Genomic DNA, 6,489 nt, shown 5'->3' with positions numbered 1-6,489 from the left:
AATAGAAATTACAATCCTTGGTAGATGGGAGGATGATGGTGTTGTCAACAGTAATAGGACAGTTAGAAAGAGGAAAAAGCTTTTTTTTTTAGATAATAAATTCAGTTTCGAATATGTTGAGGTTAAGATGTCTATGAGACATCCTATTATGAATTTCCATGGGGCAGTCACTAATGTAAAAGTAGAGCTCAAGAGTGTGACTAAAGTTGTGTTTAAAGACCTAGGAATCATGCTTGCTATGGCAGCACATTTACTAAAATTGGAATGATACAGAGAAGATTAGTTCGGTCCCTGCAAAAGGATGACCCACATATTCATAAAATGTTCCATATTTTTAGAAAATTTGGACTCAAAAAGTTGTGGAACTGAATGTTGTAAGGTAAAAATAAATAAATTTAAAAAAAGATCTAGGAATCAAGAGTATTATTATGACAACTGAACCAATGTAAGTGACTGAATGCACAAAATGAGAATGTATCAAGTGATAAAAGAAGAACTCTATGGAAAGACTGAAAGAAAATTCCTGCTTTTAGTGGGCATGGCTTGAGTTTAGATCCAGCAAAAGAGATTGGGAAGTGGTCAGATAATTGGGAAAGAATCAGAATAGATAATATCATAAAAATCAAGTAAGGAGAGAATGTCCAGGAGAAGAGAGATTGAGAGAATGAGAGGCTAAAGTTGTTCAAGATAACACACTGTATAAAAAGGAATGGTGACATGGTAAAGGTGATTTGGCACTTTCATAGTTATCACTGGAAATTGGAAGATGGGTCTGGTTCCAGAATAAATATGGGAAATATTAACTAATTGAAAACTCAGTGTCATATGATAGGAATATGAAATATAGGAATTTAGGCTTAAGCTCTAGCAGAATAACAGAGTGACATGAAGATGTCTGGGGAACATTTGGCTATTAAATAATTAAGTACATTTCATAGCCATTATATGATAGTATAATGACCTTTATAACAATAAATATGAGGAATACAGAGAAATGTGAAAATATTATGTAAGAGTTAAAATTATGTATGGAATTAAAAACAAGCATAACCCACACTTAAAATAGACTCACAGAGTAAAATAAGGCTGATAGTGGGTTCAGGCCCATGTGGTGTTTGCATTCTGCATCACTGAGGTACAATTCTAAACCCCAATCCCAGGGCTGAAATGAGTAATACTTCTTGTAACTACATAGGAGCAGGGACCTTTCCTGACCTAACACCAGAGAGGAAACCAGGAGAACAGTGACTATACATCTGGGGAGACATATAAATTGATTTAAAGTGAGGTGAACAGAAATAGGAAATCATTATACATAGTAACAGCAATACTGCAAGAATGGCCGATGGTGAAAACTTAGTTACTTTGATCAAGGCCATGATGCAATATAATTTTGATAGATTCTTTATGAAAAAATGCTGTTTACCTTCAGAGAGAGAACTAATGAACTCAGCACAAATCAAAGAACAGTTTTTCATTTCCTTTTTATCATTCTGGCTGTATTTGTTTCTGCCATGGGCAATAGAGAAAAAAATTTAACTCCATTTCCCCAGTTATTTCCATGAGTTGTCCCTCCCATTTTTTTCAGAAATGATTTTAGTCAATATGGTTTAGTTGAATCCTGAAGCTTTGTTTCACTTTTTAAAACAGTTCATTTTTTCCTAATAAGGTATTGTTTAAAATCTTCTGTCTCCTGACTCCTCAATATTTTGCAAATTCAATTTCAATTCTTGTTCTTCCGTTAAGAAGTTTATTCATAATAACAATTTTATATGTCTCTGACAATCTTCCTTAATTTTACAATGGGAATTAAAACATGTGTTCTCCCTTTTTCTGTCATTTGTATGTTTAATCAAAAGCATATTATAAAACATTCAATAAAGCCATATAGATGAGATGTGAGTTAAATAAGACAGAAATAAGAAAATGGAGTAGAATTTCACATATAGTCCGAGTTTGTATTTAAATTATGACCAACATCAGTCATTTAAAATATATTCCTAAATATCTATATATTTGGCATTCTGGAGACAAAGGGTTTGGATTAACTTGACACATGTTGATTGACATGACACATCTTAGATACTGAAAAAATTAGATTGATTTTCTTATTTACCCAAGTCATCTCTGTGTGGCTTTATGTTCATTTTATTTGTGGAAAAAGCAAAGACAAAGAAAAGAAGTGAAATTGTATTTAAATAGCTAAAGATCTCACTGTTAAATTCATTTGAATGTGTTTAGGAGACTTTAGATTGGTACAATCCTGAGAATTGCCATCTTAGAAAAAAAAAACAATCAAGAAATCATCTCCTAGGAGGCATATGGGTTCCATATTTTTTATGTTACATATGCAGAATTCATCGTATATAATGTACTAGATTAGGGAATATAATCTGAGAGCTTGTTAAGCAGAAGTTCTTACATTAAAAAGAAGGAAATGATTTTATTATTGTCAATTAACTTGAAAAGAGTGTAAAAAACCCAGGGGATTTATAATTAATTCAAGTAATTTTCCCCCCATATTTCTATAGCTTAATCATATTTTTGCTTAATTCTTTTAAGATTGATATCTATATTTTATGTCATCATTTTATTGTAGGTATTCTCAATTATAAACCACAGTATCATAGATTTTCTGGTAAAACTGGATGAAACTTTAGTCCAACAAATTTTTTTTTTATATATTAAATGGAGCCTAATTATTGGTTCAGTGATTTCCCACCCCACATCCACCCCAAACCTTGGGCATATAGTAAATTTCAGAACTATGTTGTGAAATCATTGAATTCCAAATTTCCAATATATTAGATAATCCATTACTTCTACATAAAAAAATCAAAGCATGACTTTTTAAAAATTCTATTTGAAGTTTATGGATTATGTTTTTGTTATTGTTATTCAGTTGTTTAAGTCATATCTGACTCTTCCTAATCCAATTTGGTATTTTCTTTGCAAAGATGCTGGAGTGCCTTGCTATTTCTTTCTCCAGCTCATTTTAGAAATGAGGAAACTTAGGCAAACAGGGTTAAGTCACTTGCCCAGAATCACACAACTAGGAAGTGTCCAAGGCCAGATTTGAACTCAGGGAGATAAGTCTTCCTGACTCAAGCCCAGCACTCTATTGACTGTGCCAAATAGCTGCCCCTATGCATTTCATATAGTGAGACTTATTTTAATAATTTTCTATTTTTCTACCCTTTTAGTTTACATTTAGGGAAACATACTATGTTTTCTAGATTCAATGTGGTGGACCAAGGATTTGTGTGTGTGTGTGTGTGTGTGTGTGTGTGTGTGTGTGTGTGTGTGTGTGTGTGTGTGTGCTTTTTGGAGGGCAATTGGGGTTAACTGACTTGCCCAAGTCACATAGCTAGTTTTCGTGTTAAGTGTCGGTCCTCCTGACTCCAGGGCTGGTACTCTATTCACTGTACCACCTAGCCAGCCCCCACGGATTTGTTTTAAAATTTTTTTATGAGATTACATTGCTGACAAGTGAAGAAAAATAGATGACTGTTAGGCAGATAGAGGGGTGTGCAGCAGGTTGCTTTGAGGCAGCTTGATTGTCAGACATTAGTTGGCATTGCAATTTAAGAAAGACTTACTAGTAGTCATTCTAGTGGAAGGACTGGAATACCTGGAAGGCAGGACAGGAACTCCTAGCCACCCAAGTTGTTTCTGTAGTCTACACATCTGTGGAGACACCAAACAAGCAGGCAGAAGAACTTAAGGAAAGCAACCAATCACGAATGAACTTGTTAGGTGCTGACTCAAGACTAGAAAAAAACAAGTGTATACCTGTTTCACCACAAGTGGTCTGACATCATTTTATTGCTTATTTTATTTTTGCTCATTTCATAGGTATAAAGTGACATCTGAAAGTTGCTTTGATAGATATCACTTTGGTTTTCAAAGAAATTAAGCATTTCCTCATAATTTTTAAATTTAAATATCTTTTTTTTGAATAGGCTTGTTAAAAAATATTTCCAATATTTTTCTATTGTCTACTAAGAGTAGCTAATCATTATGAACTTTAATCAGCTAATTACACATGTTAGATGTCAGGTTTTAACTGTTTTATTTGCCAAAAATATTTACAGATTTTTAAAAAATAATTGCTATTTTTATAAATACAGAAGTTTCTATTTTGTTTTAATCTAGTTGTCAGATTCCAAATAGTTATTCATACTTGTTAAAATGAAAGAAGCTAATTTCCTCTATACAATTTTATTGAAATAAAGTGTTCTTTATACTTTCTTCCATTTTTGAAGGGATTATTATTGTTGAAATGTCTCATTTAATTGGAATTTGCAGGGATATATTGTACAGTACATAGATCCAAAACCCATTCCAGCCAAACTGATAATTGATTTCACAAGTACAGTTGTTACCTAATTAATCCATCAGTTAGCAAGTTTGTTATGCATCTACTATGTGCTAAGCACTGTGCTTTGCATTGAGGATACAGAAAATAATGCCCTTGGCCCTCTTGAATCTTAAAATTTATAAGGAAATACAAACATATGCTTGCTTATATTAAAATGTAAAAAAAAACAAATATTGAGGAATTGGGAAGGGGAGACAAATAATTTGGAAGATCATAAAAGGCACAATATACATTTTGTGTTTGAGCTTAGTTTTTTTTTTTAATGTGAATACTAAAAAAAATGTTGAAGAATAAACACATTGCAAATAGGAAGGGCAGATTATACAAAATCATGTAATTAGGAAATATAATATTCTGAGTATGAAATAGCCAGAAAGAGTGAAGGAAAGGAATGTGCAATAAGGCTGGAAGTCTGGGTTAGTACACAAGTTGTGAAGAACTTGAAGTTCCCATCAGAGGAATTTGCATTTCATTTGAGAGGCAATAGGGAAAGACTGAAGTTTATTGAGCATGGGAGTGACATATTTTTGCCTATGTTTTAGAAATATCACTTTATGGGGTGGCTAGGTGGCACAGTGAGTAGAGCACCAGCCCTGGAATCAGGAGGATCTAAGTTCAAATATGGCCTCAGACACTTAACATGAAAAAACAAAAACAAAACAAATAGCTGTGTGACCTTGGGCAGGTCACTTAACCCCAACTGCCCTCCAAAAAGAAAAAAAAAAGAAATATCACTTTAGGAACAGTACAGAAAGTAGTTTGGGTAAGTGATATACTGGAGGGAGGGAAAACTTTTAAGAGGCTATTTTGCAATGGTATCTATGTGAAATCATTGGGAAATATTTCTTTTAATTTTCTAAAAGTTTGTCAAACTTTTTTTATAGCTTAGTTGTTTGCCTGTTTTGTAATTTTATCACATAAATCAATATTTTGTGCTTATTTTCTCATCTTAGTTTTTCTCATCTTAGATAATTAATATTTTAATTTTCTATTCAAAGTCTGTGAATCACTTCATCAGCTTCTCTTCTCAGGGTGTTCCTTAGTATTATCAGTCAATTGTTTTCCCACTAAACTTCATTATGATTTTTTCCCTCAGTTCTGAAAATAATCCAATCACTGCAATATAAGGGTAAGATTAAAGTCCCCAAGGTAGGTCTCATCTAAAATCTCCTTTGGATGGGGTTTGTCCATACTAACAAATATTCTTTGAAATATGCTGGTTATTCTGGAACCAATTAAAATGCTGGAGTTATAAGTTAAGAACAGTAACAGAACCACATTTCCTTTCTTTGCCTGAGTCTTCTACAAAGTACCTTTTAGGACAATGATTCTAAAACTAACATACATTGGAAAAGTTATGACAGTCTTTTTTTGGATTCATTTTAGAACACAAATTCTCATAATTTTTTAGGTTATGAAATTTATCAGTAGCATACAATTCTCTTTCCCTCACATTTTAATGAAATGCAATTTTCCAAAGTTTATACAAAGTAAGAAAAGTTTCCAGTTTGCACAAATGTATCTCCAGATGCTAATTGCTTATTCATGAAAGACATAACATTTTAGCATCTGTCTGATTTCTTCATTTTACTTTTCATTTTCCAGAGGGAGGATTTTGATGATTAAACTTTTCCTCTCTTTTTTTTCTTCATCGGTAAAAGAAATGTTCATTTTTTATCATTAGTTTGGAAAGTAAACAATACCCTTGCACAAAATAAAAAGAACATATAAACCTGTGTTTGATGATGATGAATTGCACCAGCAAATATAGACTACGAGGATAAAATAATTTGATATACATAGGCAATTGGAAAAGTTTCCTATATTTTATGCCAGATAATGTCTTGGCTCTTCTTTTCCTTTAATTAAAATTGTCAGTAAAAATAATTAAAATTAAAAAACATTGTACCTGAGTTTTTGATAAGGGTTATTTAGAACAACAACAAAAAAACCCTGTCCTCCTTTAAATACACACACACGCACACACATGTGTGTGTGCACGCACACATGTGTGTGTTTGTTTCTAATATGTAGCATGGAGTAATGAGTGGGTAGACAGCTGGCCTTGGATTAAGGCAGACCTCAGTAAAAGTTCTACCTCTAAAATG

At 32.6% G+C, this 6,489-nt stretch overlaps 1 non-coding gene across 1 annotated transcript; it reads left to right on the top strand.

Moving 5' to 3' along the window:
- The first annotated feature begins 233 nt into the window (after positions 1-233).
- On the top strand, positions 234-336 carry LOC138171856 (U6 spliceosomal RNA). The gene has a single exon (XR_011170984.1). It is a non-coding gene; the product is annotated as a U6 spliceosomal RNA (small nuclear RNA).
- Positions 337-6,489: the final 6,153 nt, after the last annotated feature.

The sequence above is a fragment of the Petaurus breviceps genome, unplaced genomic scaffold, assembly GCF_028583685.1.
Source record: "Petaurus breviceps papuanus isolate PSGF00001 unplaced genomic scaffold, PetGlider_PUasm1.0 47, whole genome shotgun sequence".
Lineage (NCBI taxonomy): Eukaryota > Metazoa > Chordata > Mammalia > Diprotodontia > Petauridae > Petaurus > Petaurus breviceps.
The sequence above is the reverse complement of the archived record's forward strand: the minus strand, read 5'-3'. Positions and strand labels throughout refer to the sequence as shown.